The sequence below is a fragment of the Dama dama genome, chromosome 9 (genome assembly GCF_033118175.1).
Source record: "Dama dama isolate Ldn47 chromosome 9, ASM3311817v1, whole genome shotgun sequence".
NCBI classification, from domain to species: Eukaryota; Metazoa; Chordata; class Mammalia; order Artiodactyla; family Cervidae; genus Dama; species Dama dama.
In genome coordinates this window covers 65,520,057-65,540,043 of record NC_083689.1, presented here as the reverse complement: position 1 = coordinate 65,540,043, position 19,987 = coordinate 65,520,057, and positions in this window count along the sequence as shown.

Here is a 19,987-nt window from a genome sequence, read left to right as displayed (position 1 = left end):
GACGCTAGGCTGTGTTGCAAGCTCCCAGGATGGGCAGAACCTTTCATGACACTTAGATTATGTGTGTTCATGTCTCACATTCCAATTAAATCATAGGTTTGGGGCACAGAATTCATTGTTCTTTCATCCCTGAGGCTGACTGAAACCTTCATTCATTCAGCATCTCACTGTATTATATCTAAGCTGTATTGCAGAGACTCTGGTGCCAGACTGCTGGGTGTGAATTCCCAGCCCACCTCTTTCTAGCTGAGTGACCTATAACAAGCAATCTAACTTCACCGAGCCTCAGTCTTTGACCTGTAAAATGAAGTCAAAATAGTTCCTGCTTCAAAGAGTTGAGTTCTAGCTGAGGTCACAGATATGAAATGCTTAACCAAATAACACAGAATAAGCAATCTTTAAATATAAGGTACAGTCACTACTGTTGTTAGAACTGGGAACATAAAAGGAATAAGACTTGATCTCCACTCCAAGGAAATAAGGGAGACAGAAAAGAAAAAAAAAAAAAAATGAATACAAAAATTATGTGACACAAAGTAAATACCCAAATATAGGGTACAATGGGGTACCCATAGAAGGGACCCTTAATCCAGACCTAGGAATAAAGAAAGGCTTTCAGAACCAAATGATACCTGAGGTTAAAAAAACTGAAGGATTAGTAAGAAGAAGTACAAAGGCCTAGAGACAGGAAGGAGGACATGGACATCTTGAGGAACTGACCTTCTGAATGGAACAGAGAGTATGAGCAGAGAAGTCAAGGAGCAAGAGAGTAGGGAGGACACCAGGGACCCGATGTCAGCTCCAAATACCATGCCTTGAATTTGTCCACACTGCAAACAGATCTGCCCATTTTATGGATGAGACAAATGAAACTAGAGAAGGTCACGGCTTGCTGAACCAGAACAGAGCTGTGAATTCTCAACAGAGGTCCCATCCTATTACACCACTGACTTTTTGAAAGTGAACCTTTTAGAAGGAAAGCTATGGCAAACCAGGACAGTGTATTAAAAAGCAAAGGCATCACTTTGCTGATAAAGATATGTATTATCAAAGCTTGTGTTTTTTCCCCAGTGGTCATGTACAGATGTGAGAGCTGGACTATAAAGAAGGCTGAGTGCCAAAGAATTGATGCTTTCAAATTGTGGTGCTGGAGAAGACTCTTGAGAGCCCCTTGGACTGCAAGGAGATCAAACCAGTCCATCCTAAAGGAAATCAACCCTGAATATTTACTGGAAGGACTCATGCCGAAGCTGAAGCTCCAGTACTTTGGCTGCCTGATGTGAAGAGCCGACTCATTGGAAAAATCCCTGATGCTAGGAAAGACTGAAGGCAAAAGGAGAAGGGGGTAGCAGAGGATAAGATGGTTAGATAGCATCACTGACTCAGTGAACTTGAATTTCTGTAGATAGTGGAGGACAGAGGAGCTTGGCACACTGCAGCCCATGGGGTCACAAAGAGTCGGGACATGACAGTGATTAAACAACAACAACAAATTTTGGAAAGCCTAAGGTCCCTTGAGTTGTGTTAATAATTCCACCCTCACCATGTTGAGCAGCAAAGAACTGTGGGATGCAGTCACCTTCTTCCCACCTCTGATGTGTCACATTCTCCAAACTTAGACAGTGGGACTGAAACATTCGAGGAAATCATTCTTCCACTTGAAATGCCAGGACCAGACATTAAGCCTGGACAGATGAGGGAAAAGAGAAACCACTTCAAGGAACTATCACTGGAGTCCTTGTTCATTTTGCCTTGCAGGAGTCTCTGCTTCCTGAGGGAAAACAACAAATATAAACAAAACAAAACAAAACCACCTTTGGGGAGTGATCTGATAGCGCATGGTGACCCTCTGAAAGCATTAGAGAGGAGAGAAAGGACATGAAAGGGGCCTTTGAAATGGTGTGATTTTGCTGAGCTAAGAGACAGGAAAAGACTGGAAAGAAAATAAATTAAGACTTGTGTTGGTTTCTAAGAATTTAAGCAATGGCCAGACGTTAGAACATTATGCTGAAGCAAAGGCAAATCTGAGAAGGAAGACACTGAGGGTGATTTGACTTTGAAATGAGGGAGAAAGAGGAAGGATAGTCTTTAAATCTGTGGTGAAATGCACAAATAGAATCAACAGCCTTTGTTCCTTGATGTGGACGCCCATGTATCTCAAGGGAAGGCAATTGAATAAAGGATCTTCAATGACATTTCAGATTTCAAAACTGGAAGGTTCTTCTTTGGAAAACTATAACAAGACCCCTTTCAAAGACCTTTATGTGGATGGAACAGACACTCCAGAGTACCCAGGCTATTGTGGGAACTAGAAGTATTGGTAGGTCAGGGACTGAGATTTTTTCAGAGAAGTGTGTGTTATGTTGTAGATAAAAGAAGGGCATACTTCAGAGACAGCTCAGAGATAGGACATCAAATAAAGGAATGTATTTCAAGAAAAAAAACCCAAACTCTCCTTTTTTTGACATGAAAGGGCAATCCTTGTCTCAGCTATGTGCTTTGCCATTTCATCACACACTGCCTAGGGTTCTCCAATAACCTTACATAATCTTCACTAGTAAACACTGGTTGAGGAGTTCCATTATGTGAAAATTAACTCTACCTGACACTAGGTAGGATTCAGTGAAGCAAAGAGCAGAGTTCAACCCAAGAGAAGTTTCCATCTCATTTGGAGGCAAAAGCACAGGTGGGAAAAGTAAATGTATTAAATGCACCCTTGGATTACCTGTATAAGCTCTCTCTGCCTCACTTTCCAAAGTGTTCTCACTTTGGACGGGGGATAATAACAAGATCCACCAAGATGGCTCCCTAATGGCTGTGCTATGGCCCGAATTTCTGTCTCCTTAAAATTCGTTTGTTGAGGCTTAATCCCCAATGTGACAGTATTAGGAGACAGGCCTTTGAGAGGCGATGAGGTCATGAGGCTGGAGCCCTCATGAATGGGACTGATGCCCTTACAGCAGAGGCCCTGGAGAGCTCCCTTGCTGTTCTGCCACGTGAGGACACAATTAAAAGACTCCTGTCTTAGAACCAGAAAGTGGGCCCTTAGCAAATCTGCTGGTACTTTCAGCCTACAAAACTAAGAAATAAATGTCTGTTGTTTTAAGCACTTAGCTTACAGTGCTTTTAATTATAATAGCCCAAACAGACTAAGACAGCCTGCGTCCTAGCGTTCAAACCCTCAGAGAGTCTCCTGACGGGTTGGTCTGTGTGACCATTAATACAAGGTAGATGTGATGGGATTCACTTCAGAGACTGGGGTATAAGAGACCATGGCCTCCACCTTGGACATGCTCTCACCTCCTCGCTCTCAGATCTTTGGATCCGGAAGAGGCCAACTGCCATTTTGTGAACCAATTAAGTGAGAAACGGCAGCCTCCTGTCCACAGTGAAGACTAAGACCTCCTGGGCATCTTGGAAGTCGATTCTCCAGCCCAAGTTGAGCCTCAGGAGGACAACAGCCCCAAGCAACAGCCAAGCCCACAACCCTTTGAAAGACCCTCAGCCAGGACCACCCAGCTAAGCCCTCCTGATTTCCCAAACTTCAGAAACTGAGAGAGAACAAAATCTAAGTTTGGGGATAGTTTATTACATAGTAATATGTAACTAACATACCTATCTCATTAGGAAGTTGAGAAAAGTAGAGGAGATGATAGATCTGAAGCATTTAGTGCCTGGCACTTGTCAGTAAGTAGTTGCTAAGATTATGGGCAAGACACCATGAAAAGTATTTCATTTACACAATGTCACTTACTTCTTACAATCCTACCAATTTTAGACAAATTCAAAATACTGTGATAAAAAGGAAAAGCTCACTTTATGCACAGAACTTAATATAATGTCAGTCCTCACTCCTTCCATGTTGGCCAAACATTACACAATTTTAAAAACTATAAATTGAAAGATTTATAGATGATGTTTATGGTGTTTCTTAAAGCTTCAGCACACCAGTCTCCCAAAACTTCATGGGTTCAGCAGGCCTAAAGCTCTCTGAACCCCCTTATTTTGGGTTTTTATGGAGGCTTCATTACATAGGTCCCACTCCAATACTCTTGTCTGGAAAATCCCATGGACGGAGGAGCCCGGTAGGCTGCCGTCCATGGGATCACGAAGAGTCGGACACGACTGAGAGACTTCACTTTCACTTTTCACTTTCATGCATTGGAGAAGGAAATGGCAACCCACTCCAGTGTTCTTGCCTGGAAAATCCCAGTGACGGCGGAGCCTGGGGGGCTGCCGTCTCTGGGGTCACACAGTCGGACACAACTGAAGCGACTTAGCAGCAACAGCAGCATTACATAGGTACAGCTGACTAAATCATTGCCTGCTGGTCATCGATTCAATCTCCAGACCCTCTTCCGTCCCCAGAGACTGGGCGGCTGGAACTGAAATCTCCAAATCTCTAATCACATGGTTCATTCCATATCCTTAGATCGTGTCCTGAAGCCCATCCATTCACTTAACAAAAGATACCTATGTCTGCTCTCCTCCAAATTCCGAGGGCTTTAGGAACCCTGAGACAGAAAAGGGATGAAGTCCACATGTGTATTTCTCATTATAAATCACAGTGTCACAGTCAGAAATACTACTCCTCTCTTGTCAGTCTTACGAGAAAACTGATTTTGAAATATGTGAGTTTTGAAGCATACATGGTCCTCTGGAATGCAGCCCTCAGATATCATTATCTTCCACATTTTACCATTGAGGAAACTGAGGCCTATAAGAAACATGGGATAACTTGTTCAGTCACAGCGCTAAGTGGCAGCAGGTGTTTTTTGACCCCAGGCACCTTGACTTCAGACAGGCTCTGAACCACTATGCTACCGAGGAAAGAAAAAAAGGCTAGTTTTACAGCGTCCCCTGAGTTGCCTTGGGATGAGTCCAAGAATAACATTTTTCAGCTATTGATCACAAACAGTCGTATCACTTCCTCTCTTATTGGTGCATTTTAATTAGTATCAAAATTAAACAGCAACCTCAACATTGTCCTCTTCTGAACTTCAACCACAATACAAACACTTGTACATATACAATGCGTGCCAGTGATATTTAATTCAAGTTTATACACCAGTAACCTTTTCTTTATTTCTTAATTACACTATGCTTCCATTTACAGTTTTCTAGTCAAATAAAATTTATATTCACAAACACACGGCCAGAGAAATGAGCAGTGGCACTTACGTCACTGTGAGGCATTTGCTGTAGCTTTCAAACGAACCCCATCTTCCCAAACTGTTTGAAGCAAATTTTCCCATTAGGTCAAAGACTTCTTCCTTCAAGAAATGGGTTACCCTTTGCATGTGAATCATGTGACTGGTGGAAAGAAGAGAGCAAGCCAGTATTTTATGTGTCAGACTATGCATCAAATACTTCACAGGGTCACCTCACTGCATCCTCACAGCAAACCTTTAAGGTAAGCAGTTTATCACACACACACACAGTGATAGAGTAAAAACCAAACCTGTTCAATGTGACTTCAAATTCTAGCAGTAAAAACTCACCTCTGAATCTCCTCCCAGTCCACTTGACTCCTGGAAGCATTGCCTGGTTTGGTTGGGCTACAGCACCAGCTTATATGGTGATCTTAAAAGTACAAAATGGAGTATCTTCCCCATAAGAGCTGGGAGGCATGCTTCATCCCAGCTGAAACCAATGATCCAGAATCAACAGACGGGCTAGAACAGAGCTTCTCAAATTTAATGGACACAAAAATCACCTGCGACCTTGCTAACAAGCAGGTTCTGATTCAGTAGGTCTAGAGTGGGGTCTGAGATTCCTAATTTCTAACAACCTATCAAATGACGTTTATGCTACTGGTCTCTAGCCCACACTTTGAATAAAAAAGTTTTAGGGAGCAGTATCGAGACCATAATACCAATGGTATTCAGAATTATATACTAGTGAAGGAAGGTTTTTTTTAAAAATGCTCAACTGTATATGTAAAAAATGACCTTGATGATGAAAGTAACATTTATTCAAAGCTTACCATGCATCAGGCATTGTCCTAAGTGCTTAATATGTATCAAATCACTTAATTCTCTCAGCAATTTTTTTGAGAAGACTACAACTATCATCCCAATTGACAGAAGAAGAAACTGAGGAATAAAAAGGAAGGTACACATTGAGTCTGAAAATATATATATATATAAAGAATATATACGTGTGTAATTGAATCACTCTGCTGTATACCTGAAGTTAATACAACATTGTAAATCAACTATAAAAAATAAAATTAAAAAACAATATCTAGATATGAACCCAGATAACCTATCTCCAGAGACGGGCTTGACACCTGATCCCACAAAAAAAAAAAAGACCTAACAATTTTAATGAACCACAAACTCAGGATGGGCTACCAGTGTCTGCCAGTGGCTAACAGCATGTACAACAACTTTGGCAACTGTACTGGGCCTGATAAATTGACAAAACAACAGCAGCTGAAACACATAGTGCACTCCTTATTACACCATATGTATGAATTTATAGTAATTTAGTTAACTTGTTCCCTTTTTTTGAAGCTGAATGTTTACAGAAAAGATCCCAGCAGAAAAAAATGGGTCCCGGTGACCTCTATAGTGTCTTCCAACCTAAGATCCTATAAATGTGTGATGTCAAGACAAACCAGGCTAGAGGATCTCATGGGAGACCGCTGAGTCAAACCGGGCCAGGAGCACGCCTCGGGAAGCATGCCTTCCTTCCGGGAAGGAAGCTCAGCCAGGCTGCGCCTTCACCTCTGCCTGACACTGGGAGTCATGTCACTGCGCTGCCATATCCAGCCTGACAGCCGCAGCCTCCTTCCTCATAGTGATGACACCCTCTGACCTCTCTGGAGGCTTCTCACTCCTCTTTGGTGAGTGTATTGCTAAGAGCTTCACATTTCATGATTTGTGTATTCAGAGCACCTCGCACTAAAAGCATGGGAAATGAGCATCCATTGCGGGTGAAAAATTAATCCCTCTAAACTTCACATAACACTGTTATTTAATAGGACATATGGTTGGCCCTGTCTTTGCAACTGTGTGTGTGTGACTCATATGGTTCAAAACAGGGGATTTAGTGTCAGATAGACCTAAGTTCATATGTTGGCTTCGCTGCTTCGTAAATATGTAGCCACAAACAGATTACTGGTGTCTATGAACCTCTATCTACTCTTCTACAAAATGGGGCTATTGACACCAACAACTTAAAATAATTAGGTGAAATAAGGTAACGAAGACACACTACACACTAAACAATATTATTATTATTAATAACATCATCATCGTTAGAAGTGTGTCCAAGAGAAAGGATCAAACAGCTGAGAGGAAACTAATAAATGAGGAGGCGAGGTCTATGTTCCAGCCCCATCAATGCCCTTCATCTTTGTGTGTTCAAACAGCAATCTCTCTGATGCTCACTATTTCCTCTCCAGGTAAAAGGATATAGTAATTTTTGCCTTACTTAGTACTCTCATGAGAAAATAAAAAGATACTGAGGAGATCACCTGTTCAACATGTCACAAACTCAAGCAAGATCCAGGCAGCAAACCTTAGTGAGACAAGTGGGTGAGCAAATAGGAATACAGTCTGTTGGGAGTGAAGGGCTTAGGAAAACATTCATCACCTAAAGGCGGAAGGTTGCTACTCAACTCCATCTACTTAGTGCCAGCAGCTCTGATACCCAGTTTCTTGTGAAATCACTGAAGTTTTAAGTGTTAACAACTCAGTCAAAATTTTAAGACCTCTATCAGCCAAACAAAGCCCATCTGTGGGCACCAATTTGGGATTTCAAATAAAATATGATTCATTCTTTCCCTCTCTCTCAACACATGAGAAAGCAGGCGAACACAAAGGTCTAGCAATTTACCCAAACTCAACCTTAGCAGTGGTAACTGGTGGAATGAGTTTATGACACCATAAATTTCTTTCCCATCTCAACAGCCTTTGTTACCCTCCACTGGACCACTCCAAGGTGACTTTTATTGTTATTTTTAGTCATACGTGCACGTGTTTTCTCCAAGCAAGCTGTTGGAAAGCCTTTCCCACATCTTGTTCTGCCTAACATCGATCGTGTGTCTCTGCCTGCACAGATCACACTTAACATGAGAACTGAAGGCTCGATTGTAACATGCCGAGTGATTGATGAACCCAGAGTGACAGCAGATCTGTGTCCTGAAGGCAGGGCTGAAAAAGACCTAGCTGTGAGTGAGGACCTTCTACTGATGCTCCTTTTCCACAAAGCAAAATAAGCAAATACCATTAGAATACCTGACAAGTTACACAATAGTCTTATTGAGGGGAAAACACTTTTAGGTAGGTATAATGAATTTTGTTGAGCACTGCTAGAGGCTGGGTGTGGGCCAATGACTGTACCTGATTCACTTAATCTCTGCAACAATCCTATAAGGTAAAAATGATTCCTAGTCCCATTTTTCATATCAGGAAACTGAGACACAGAGGAGGTAAACCAAATTGCTCAGGATCACATTGCAAGAGACCCACAGCCAGGATGTGAATGAGTCAGCCTGAACTCAGAGCCTATGGCCTATACCTACGCGATGCATAGCCTCCCTTGGATGACCTAATTTAATCCTCACAGTGACCTTATGAGAAAGCTCTGCTGTCTCCATTTTGCAAGTGGGTGAACTAGGTCTAAGGGAGGGTAATGAAGCCAGCAGGTGGTAGAATTAGGATGGGTGTCATTCTACTTGCAAGCTTTGTAGGGAAGAAACACTGGGGCCATGTTTCTTTCTTAGAAAGAAGTTGCTTTCTTAGTCCTTAATCTTTTCTCATTGGATAGACTCATGCCGAAGCTGAAGCTCCAATACGCTCCAAGCACCACTTATTGTGAAGAGCCGACTCATTGGAAAAGATCCTGATGCTGGGAAAGATTGAGGGCCAAAGGAGAAGAGGGTGGCAGAGGATGAGGTTGAATAGCATCACTGACTCGTTGGACATGAATTTGAGCAAACTCAGGGAGATAGTGAAGGACAGAGAAGCCTGACGTACTGCAGTTCATGGGGTCACGAAGAGTCGGACAGGACTTGATGCCTGAACAACACAGTGTTTTCTCACCTGCCCTTTCTTGGATGCTGGCTCCAAAAGGCTTGCCCACGTCTCCAGGTAAGGCAATGAGTGCCTTGTCAGAGAGAAGAGGAATCACAGTGGCCTACTGCTCACTATATATATATCACTAGGACATAAGCTGCACATGGTAGGAACCATGGCCATTTTCTCCCTCTTCTATGCCTAAAACCTGGCACAGATCATCATAAATATTTGCTGAATAAATGAATGGGATGAAGGCATGAATGAAGTGAATGTACAGTAGAACTGTTTGAATTCTGCAGTTATGTCTCAAATACATTCCAAAGATGCAAAAGAGAAGGAACCTTTGAAGCTTAAAATAAAACTTATTAGCAGAAAGCCAGAAGGTCAACAGCAGAGTTTGGTTGAATAAATCTTTTCAATTCTAACAAAGCAATCATTAAAAAGAAAGGACCAATGCATGAGACAAGTGCTCGGGCCTGGTGCACTGGGAAGACCCAGAGGAATCGGGTGGAGAGGGAGGTGGGAGGGGGGATCAGGATGGGGAATACGTGTAAATCTATGGCTGATTCTTATCAATGTATGACAAAACCCACAAAAGAAAAAAAAAAAAAGAAAGAAAGAAAGAAAGGACCAGGGAGCAATCTGTCGGGAACTGGCAGTCTAGTCACTCAGGTACCCAAATAAAAAGATATGGGGAGACAAAAACAAATAAGGCAGGAGCGGCTCTGCAGGGCCCCAGGAGAGGTGAGCAGGGTCAACCAAGACTGAGGGAAGGCTCGCTCTGCAGCTCCATCTCTGCCTCATCGCCTCTACCATCCCTCTTCCCCTCCAAGTCTACTTCTTCCCCACAACAATGGTTTATGAGTACACGGAGCCACAAGAGAAAGAGCCCTTCCCCTTCTTACCCAGAGACACCCCGGGGCCAGCCAGGATCCCTCACTTAAGTTGTAGCATCTGAAGGCTCACCTGCTTTCTTTTCACCATATTCTCATTTATCCTTGCAAGGCACCTGTGAACAGCCTGCCTAGGCACTATGACCCCCGCACTGGACAGACTCAAGTACAGACAGTAAATCGAGTGCAGCGGACCACACAGCCCCAGTGTTCATCCGAGAAGCCTGACTCAAGTTCCAGTGCTCCTCCTCTCCTTATGCTGCCTCCTAAGACCTGGGATCTCCTGAAAGATGTGGTAGATTCACCAGGGTGCATTTATTAGAAGGAAGCAGATTCTCCTTATCCTCCGCCCCTTCTCAAAATGGGCACCATTCTTATACTGAAGCAAACCGGTCAAGGAGTAGCTAACTCATCCAAGCTTGACGACTATAATGTCCCATCTTATTGACCACAGGGATTGAATCACGAGGTAGACATATGACCCAAGACAAGCCAATCCAAATCCTTCTCTGTAATTTTCTAGACCAGACGACACTTATGGCAGAAAGTGAAGAGGAACTAAAAAGCCTCTTGATGAAAGTGAAAGAGGAGAGTGAAAAAGTTGGCTTAAAGCTCAACATTCAGAAAACTAAGATCATGGCATCTGGTCCCATCACCTCATGGGGAATAGATGGGGAGACAGTGGAAACAATGTCAGACTTTATTTTTGGGGGCTCCAAAATCACTGCAGATGGTGACTGCAGTCATGAAATTAAAAGAGGCTTACTCCTTGGAAGGAAAGTTATGACCAACCTAGACAGCATATTAAAAAGCAGAGACATTACTTTGTCAACAAAGGTCAGTCTGGTCAAGGCTATGGTTTTTCCAGTGGTCATGTATGGATGTGAGAGTTGGACTGTGAGGAAAGCTGAGCGCAGAAAAATTGACGCTTTTGAACTATGGTGTTGGAGAAGACTCTTGAGAGTCCCTTGGACTGCAAGGAGATCCAACCAGTCCATCCTAAAGGAGATCAGTCCTGGGTGTTCATTAGAAGGACTGATGCTGAGGCTGAAACTCCAGTACTTTGGCCACCTCATGAGAAGAGTTGATTCATTGGAAAAGACCCTGATGCTGGGAGGGGTTGGGGGCAGGAGGAGAAGGGCACAACTGAGGATGAGATGGCTGGATGGCATCACCGACTCAATGGGCATGAGTTTGAGTAAACTCCGGGAGTTGGTGATGGACAGGGAGGCCTGGCGTACTGCGATTCATGGGGTCGCAAAGAGTCGGACATGACTGGGCGACTGAACTGAACTGAACTGAATTTGAAAGAAAAGTTATTTATAATAGATAGCATGGTAAATGTCCTAAATCCATTCAAAACCAGATAATTTTTCTAGGCTAATGATGGTAATTTCATCCCTCTGATCAGTAATTGAGTCCATGTCTGCCATGTGACCCAGCTCTGGCCAATGAGAGGAAGAATGTTAAGTTTATGTCTAGGAAGCCACAGACTGTTGTTAGGGCTGCATGTGACACTGGGACCTCATCCAAACAGCCTACAAATGGTTTAAAGACAAAGCCAACACTAAACTCCTGTACACTGTTGGTGGGGATGTAAACTGGTGCCACCACTGTGGGAAACAGTATGGAGGGTCCTCAAAAAACTAAAAATAGAACTATCATATGATCCAGCAATTTCACTTCTGGATACGCATATCTGGAAAAAAAAACCAAAACACTAATTTGAAAAGACACATGCACTCTAGTGATATGGAAGCAACCTAAGTGTCCATGAACAGATCAATGGTTAGAGATGTGACACACACACACACACACGCACACGCACAATGGAATGTGCTTAGTCACTCAGTTGTGCCCTCCTTGTCCATAGGATTTTTCAGACAAGAATACTGGAGTGAGTTGCCATTTCCTCCTCCACGGGCTCTTCCCAACCCAGGTATCAAACATACATCTCCTGCACTAGCAGGCATATTCTTTACCACTGAGCCACCTGGAAGCCATACAATGGAATATTAGCCATTAAAAAGTATAAAATATTGCAATTTGTAACAACACAGACTTGAAGATATTATGTTAATGAAATAAGTCAGATGGAGAAAGATAAACAGTGTATTTTTGTGTGGAATCTAAAATATGCAACAAACTAGCAACTGTAAAAAAAAAAAATGAAACTCACAGATATAGGGAACAAAATAGTGATTACCAGTAGGAAGAGGAAAGGGGAGAGAGGCAAAATAGGGGTATGGAAGTAAGAGAAACAAACTATTAGGTATAAAATTAACTACCAGGATACAACACAGTGAATATAGTTGTTTTATAACTATAAATGGAGTACAAATTTTAAAAATTGTTAATCACTATATCATGCAACTATAACTTTTTTGTGTACCATTATACTTAAATCTAAAGGAAAAAAAAGATGAAGCCAACATTGAGGATAAAAATAGGAAATGGGAAGACCCAGGGTCCATGAGGACTCACCACACACTGACTATGAGTTGACCAGAATACCTACTATGTGGCATAATAAATTCCCTTTTTATTTAAATTAATTTGTGCCTGAATTTACTGTTACTTGCAGCCCAAAGCCTTCTTTGTGATACATGCTTCTTTCCTTCTGGCCACAGTGATGCTACAAATTGACTTTGGAGCTGCTGGCACTCATTACAGCATAGCTGTGATCACAGCCCCTCATCATAGAAAACAGTGGATCTAAAGCAGGAACAAGGATGCCTAGAGCAGAAATAAGAAGCAGAAAGGAGAAAGGATCTGAGAATATTCAGGTTCCTGGTTGCTGTAATCCTGCTCTGTGGCTTGAGGGAACCTGGGTCTTTCTGACTCCATGTCCCATAACAAGCTCCATGTGAGGTCTCAGCCAGGGACAGGGCCTGAACTATGGGGACAGCACCGTGGTTAAGGGCTGGGGAAGTCATTTCAAGTCCATCTTCTGCCACTGATATGCTGGGGGCTCTGGACTCTCACAGGGTTTCTGAAACTATCTTTAAAATGAGGAGGTTGGGACAATATCTGTCATGACTCAAAAGTACATCCCAGCAGTTGCATTCTGATGACTTCATCCTCCAAATAAACTCAACAACCACTGAAAGATGTAGCACAAAGACATCCATTGCAGCTTTGGTGAAAGTAGAAGCCTATGTGGCCACCCAAGGGATGGAATAAACGAGCTACAGCCATGGACCAGATCTGGCCGCCGTCTGTTTGGGGATGGCTTGTGAGCTGTGAATAGTCTTCCTGTTTCTAAAACATTGTCAGAAGAAGAAGGAAGAGGAGGAGAAGATAGTACAGAGACCCTATGACCCACAGAGCCTAAAATACTGACTCTTCACAGAATAAGTTTCTTGACCCATAAGCTATTGTATAATTTTCCTGTGAAAAAGCAGCCACTAAAAATGAAAAGAAAAAAAAAGATATCCGTATGCTCTGACACGAAATGAGATCTACTACATACTGTTAAATAAAAAAGCAGGTATCTGAACAGCATGAGGAGTCTGACTGCATTTGTGTCAAAATATGGAAGGCAAGTTATCTATGAGGTATATGCAAATAAAATTTCTGGAAGGATACACAAGCAACCAAACGGTGGTTGCCTCTGGGGAAATGAGACTGAGATGTAGGTGATGAAAGAGAGAAAGCCTTTTACACGGTACTTTACATTCTTCTCCACCCTTTGATTTTTCCCATGAGCACGTGTTAGAGCTCTAACCATAAAAATGAGCCGGTTGGACAATACGATCTCTTGGGGCACCTTCAGCTCTGAGTCTGCCTAGAATAATAAGTTACAATGTTGGTTACTTCTTTTTTTTTTTTTGCCAGTGTGATTACTACGATGCAAGTCACATCCTGCTCTTTGTTTTCATTTTCACAAAAACCACCCGAGGGTATGACCTCCTTCTGCCAGATGAGGAGACTCAGGCACAGACTAGAGCTGAGGATTCCAGGCCCCTGACTCTACCACCCAGCTCCCAGAAGGGACACTGTCACCTACCTGAGCCTGAGAGGCACAGTGAGGTTGACTGTGCCAGTAAGTAGGAGCAGCAGAAGACATGGGGTAAGATGTTAAGGAGGCCAGATATGCAATATGGCTGAATATTTCTTCCCTGGACCCACTGCAGGCTTCTGTGGAACAGATGGCAAGGATGGAGGGTCGATTTCTCACAAGGAAGTGAGAAAAAAAGTGTTTTCTACTACCCTTCAAATCATATCATGAAAAGGGAGGCCTACTCTGCTCGTGGGGGAAGCCGTGTGACCTTCAATGAATCACAGTCCCTCTCTGAACCTCTGTGCTTTCAGGGCCAGGCCAGTCAAGTTAATGGTCAAGAGACCAGGTGGGGATGGTGGGGAACTCAAGAAGTCTTGCCCTATTCAGAGCAGGGCAGAATCTATCTATTCCTTGCAGACTGGTGCCAAGGGTAAATGCAGACCAATGTTACCAAATGGCCTGGTTTTCAAGAGGAGCTGGAATCCCTATTTTTATATCAAAAAACTCAACTTTAAAATCTTGCCATCTCATTCTAAATACTGAAAAAAAAAATGCATTCTAGTGCCAAGCCAAAACCACTGCCAAGTAGCCTGCAGAGCTGCCAGTTAGCCAGCTCTAACCAAGAGGGCCACCAAGACACATCTTATTGAGCCCTGGTGGGGGTATTGGGGACTGCACCACCCAAAGGCCAAATTATACTACATCCATCAGACTTCTCCCTGTTTCCTCTCAACCACATCTCTGCTCATCCCAGCAAATAAGAATTGGCAAAATCCAGGAAACAAAATACCAAGCAAGCAAAGGAAAGACATAGGGATCCAGTCATCTGGAGTCAGCAACAGGAGTGAGAAGGCAGAGGCAACCTCTGCTAGAGTGCCCGACTGCCGCTTTCCTGGGGACAAGCCTGAAAGCAGTTTCAGGAAGGAGTCTTTCTCCTCTCTCTGTACACACGCAGCCTCTTGCCCCCTTTCCTCCCCATCTGAGCATCCTCAGCATCTTTGCACCCACGTCAGAGATTTCCATACAAGGGAACAGCCACTCAGTCTGGAAGTGACAAGCCCCTGCCAGCAGCCAACCATGACGGCCCAGCTCGTCCCTCATTCTGACGTGGCTGCAAGCCACTCCAGGTTCCTTGGCGACAACCTCAAGGTGATTGGAATACAGAATACCCCCCGGTAGTGGGCGTGTTCCTGTGCATGTGAGCGCGTGCACACGACGGGGGCAGCCGTCACTCGGGCTCCTGACAGCCTTCACATCAGAGGAGCACGAGAAAGAAGTCATTCAAGAGATATGGACAACTGCCCTGCTCCGGAATCAGCCACATCTCCCCACCAACTGCAGGAAACAGCCAAGCTCCTGCCATTGGAGGCCACCGACCATTTAGGATCAACCTGCTTTTCCAGTCTCATCCTCAACCCCACTGTTCTCTCAAGGAACCTCAGTCACACATATAATTTTCCTAAAACTCCATCAAAAATGTCCCTACATTGGGAGGAAGGCAGGCTTTCATGGTTCTTGTTAAAAAAAAAAAAAAAGCTATCCCTTGGTACCTAAAATAGTAGTTCCCTTACAAAACCACGGATAACCTCTTCTAACCAATACTACTGAGCAGTCACAGCAGAAGTAATGACAAGTATCATGGAGTACCTGCTATGCACCAAACACTGTACTGAGCGCTTTGCCTGCTTTACACTATTCAACCAACCCTAGAGCCACCCTAGTGCATGAGAACCCTGAGGCACCAAGAGGTCAGGCCCAAGGGCACACAGCTAACGTAAGATAAAGCAAGGATTCAAACCCAGAACCTGTCCCCAGAACCTGAGCCCTCTGGATATGCCATCTTCCTCTGAGGTTCCCCACAGCCCCTCACACACACCGTGAGGTCCAGAGCCAGAGACAGCACCTCAAGAAAAACGGGAGGAGATGGAAGTCAGGCAGTCTCACCAATGATGTGCTGGGTCACTTTGGTTAGGTCACTTCACCTCCCTAAGCCTCTCTTTGACTCTTCTCTATAATTAAATTTCTCTAAAAGTAGTGCTTAAATTAGATGACCCACCTTGATGTAGTTTGGGATGCCATATACAAGTCATTTCCCTGAATGTATTACAAAGGCACCAAAAGGAAAAAGAACTGCATATGGTGGAATTTAAAGCAATATGAGTGTCTCAGTGAACATAATGGACATACGATAGGAAAGCAGTGAGATGTGCATAAACCAAGACATAGAATGACCTAAAAATCAGTTTCTTTGGAGCAACTTGGTGGGCTCTGCTATGACTGATGAGACCCTGAGAATTCTACTCCAAAGGTTCAACTCCAGACAGAGAGGCTCCTTGCCCCTCAGATAAGCATCACTGTAGATTCTCCAGTGTCCAGCAGAGGGCCCCCACGTCCACGCACTTGGCTGCTTGGAGGGACTGGTAACTTGGCAATCGCTTCACACAGCCCCCCTGCGAGGTCCTCCTGTGTCCTGCTTTGTTTTCCCTGCTCCATTTGCCAGCGGGAATTGGAACAACCAAGGCGTGGGATAGGGGATTGAGAAACTTAACGTTTGTTCCTCTTTGCCTCTAGATTTCTAACCAACTCTCTTAAAAGACAAAGAGGCCGTTCAGCGGCCCGGTTCCTCTCTGCCATTTCTCTTCTTTGTTTCTGGGTTTCTCCAAGCCGGTCTGGGAGATAAGAGAAGGCGGCCAATCTGCACTCTTGCTGTGCCTTCTCTGCCTGCTCTCAGGGGATCTCTGATTTAGCTGAGAAGAGTTTCTCTTTATCAAATCACAGGCCTCCTTAGAAATGGCCCGAGAGACCATCGTCGCCCGCTGGGTGCTGAAATATGTTATCATTAGGCTCAACATGTGATTTAGTTAATTAAATGTCATGCTTCTGATGGCATTAATTAGACCTGCTGCCAACTCCTCAGAAAACAAAACCAAACAAAAATGAAAACATCACTCCTAACCCAGAGAGACTGCGCAGAGCCAAAGTGAGGTCTTCCTAAACCCCTCTCTCCTCCCAGGACAAAATTAATCCAAAAGGATCTTTAAACAGTTCACAGAGTCGCGTGATGTCATTTCTCCTTTGAGCGATAATGCTGCTAATGTCCCTGGTATTAGTGGAAGCAGTGTCAGACTTTATTTTGGGGGGCTTCAAAATCACTGTAGATGGTGATTGCAGCCATGAATTTTAAAAGACGCTTACTCCTTGGAAGGAAAGTTATGACCAACCTAGATAGTATATTAAAAAGCAGAGACATTACATTGCCAACAAAGGTCCGTCTAGTCAAGGCTATGGTTTTTCCAGTGGTCATGGATGGATGTGAGAGTTGGACTGTGAAGAAAGCTGAGCACCAAAAAATTGATGCTTTTGAACTGTGGTATTGGAGAAGACGCCTGAGAGTCCCTTGGATTGCAAGGAGATCCAACCAGTCCATCCTAAAGGAGATCAGTCTTGGCTGTTCACTGGAAGGACTGACGCTGAAGCTGAAGCTCCAATACTTTGGCCACCTCATGCGAAGAGTTGACTCATTGGAAAAGACACTGATGCTGGGAGAGATTGAGCACAGGAGGAGAAGGGGACGACAGAGGATGAGATGGCTGAATGGCATCACCGACTCGATGGACATGAGTTTTGTTTTGTTTTGTTTTTTTGGACATGAGTTTGAGTAAACTCTGGGAGTTGGTGATGGACAGGGAGGCCTGGCGTGCTGCGATTCATGGGGTCACAAAGAGTCGGATACGACTGAGCGACTGAACTGAACTGAATGTTTTTATTAATAATGACACAATTGTTCTTTACATGAATGTACTGTTTCAGAGGTTATAACCTACTTTCACATTCATCCTCCCTTTAATGTTTCAAAATAACCTGCAGAGGTGGGTGGGGGTGAGGAAAGAGGCTTACTTGCTGGAGGTCAGTGTGCTGGACCTCAAACCCAGGCTTTTCTATGGACCCACATCCTCCCAATCATAACACACTTTTGTGTATGTTTTTTCTCATGTGAAACATCTAACAAAAATCCAGGAAGGGAGAAACTGGACTAATTATCAGCGCTTCTTGACAAGTGATGAAACAGAGGCCCCAAGAAGTCAAATGAGTTTGCTGACACACCTGAGCTAGTTAGTGAGGTTCTAGTTACTGAGAGTAATCAATGACAAAAGGAGGACCAGAATCCCAGAGTCTTGGGATTCTAGTCCAGATGCTTAAGAAACTGTCTAAGAGAGAACAGGAGAGACCATGCTCTTCCAACACAATTAGCAATAGTAGTCTGAGCACTGAACAATTATTTAACCCCACCATATCCCAAGCATCCTGACATAGCATGTCTAAGTGCCCACAAAACTTTAAAACAAGGTATGGCTATCTAATCTATTCAACTGAGGGAACAAAACCTTAGAGAGTTGATCACAGAGCTGGAAGGGTGGGGGGCTGGGATCTGTAACCAGGACTTCCCAAATCCAAAGCCCATGGGCCACTCACTTTACCACAATGCCTTCAACAAGGCTACCACAGCACAATGATGTGTTGGATGTGAGCTCAGCATTATGGTACATGTATGGAGAGAAGAGAAATACTTTGGACATGATTCCAGGCACAAAGGTTTGCAGCTCACTAGAGAAAGATTAGCTAAATAGAAGGCAAAAGAAAGAGTATGGAGAGTAAACACAGAACTAAGGAAGAATCCTTGGGGTATCTTGCTGAGCCTTAACCTCAATCATCAAAAGTGCTATGGACTCCTGGATACTTTTGATTTTTCATATCACCTATCATGTACAGTAGACTTATGCAGTACAGTACAGTATGCATAATTAATATACATTAATTCATTGGCATGTGTTTGGCAGAGAAAAAGAGAGAATTTAAATAGTTTTAATTTAAATAGAGGTGTCCCTGCCATTCCCCCCAGCAAGAGCATGTCCCTCCATGAGCACGAGCTGAGAGGTGTTAACCTGCCCGTCCCTGAGGCACTGTCTGTCCCTGTGGCCCTCTCTGAGCGTGGGCATCTTAGCAAGATGACCATCATTGTTTTGCTTAAAGACACAGTACTATTTTGGTATTAATGGTTTCTAAACACAAGGCACCCATTTCACTTGGGGCTCAACCAACGAAATGGACATCTGTTCCAACGCTCAAGGACAAACTTGCTTTGCCCAATAATGGAAGAGATGGAATTATTTTTTAACATTATAGACAATTTTAAGTATTTTCTAGGGTCATTTTTATTATGTAAAATTTTCTACTTACACAGTGATTTCAAAGCTTGACCTCAGGGACTTCCCTGGTGGTCCAGTGGTTAAGACTACACACTCCCAATGCAGGGGGTTTGGGTTCATTCCCTGGTCAGGGAGCTAGATCCCACATGCCGCAGCTAAGACCCAGTGCATCCAAATAAAATAAATAAATAAATATTTTTAAAAGTAATAATGAAAAAAAAATTAAACTTGACCACACATAGGGTGTGACTCCACCATAAACTGCAAGCATGTACTTGCCACTATACTACTCAGTGGGACATCTGAGCCCACTGGCATTGCTTTAAACATAGCAGCCATGTGTGAGCAGGTAGCCAGAAACCCAGAGATATACAAATTTCAGTGCTGACTAAGGGTTAAAATGGACACACAGTTGGGTGGTCCTCTCCTGTCACTACTGAGGAAACAATGAAATGTGAGGCAAGTCCAAGATTAGACAGAGGAAGTCATCAAGGCCCAAGGGACAAGATAGGCAGCAAGATCTAATGTAAAGATTATTGAATGAGGAATTGAATGTCAATTCCTGGTCAGCAATCTTATGCAAGTTACCTAATGTCTCTAAGCCTTGATTTCCTCAGCTATAATTGAAAAGAATGTACTAGTTCTCTCGAAAAAAATCAACCTCCAAATCTTGACACCAGGAGTCAAAGAGTATACAGAGGCAAACATCTGGGAGTCTGAACTACTAAGACTTTTGCAGAGAGGAGCCAGGGTTCAGAAATGCAAGAGTCAGAATCAATGGGCTTGCCAACAGGTTACTACTTAATGGGTGACACTTTTGAGAGTGTAAACGAGAAGAGTAATCCTTAAGCAAGC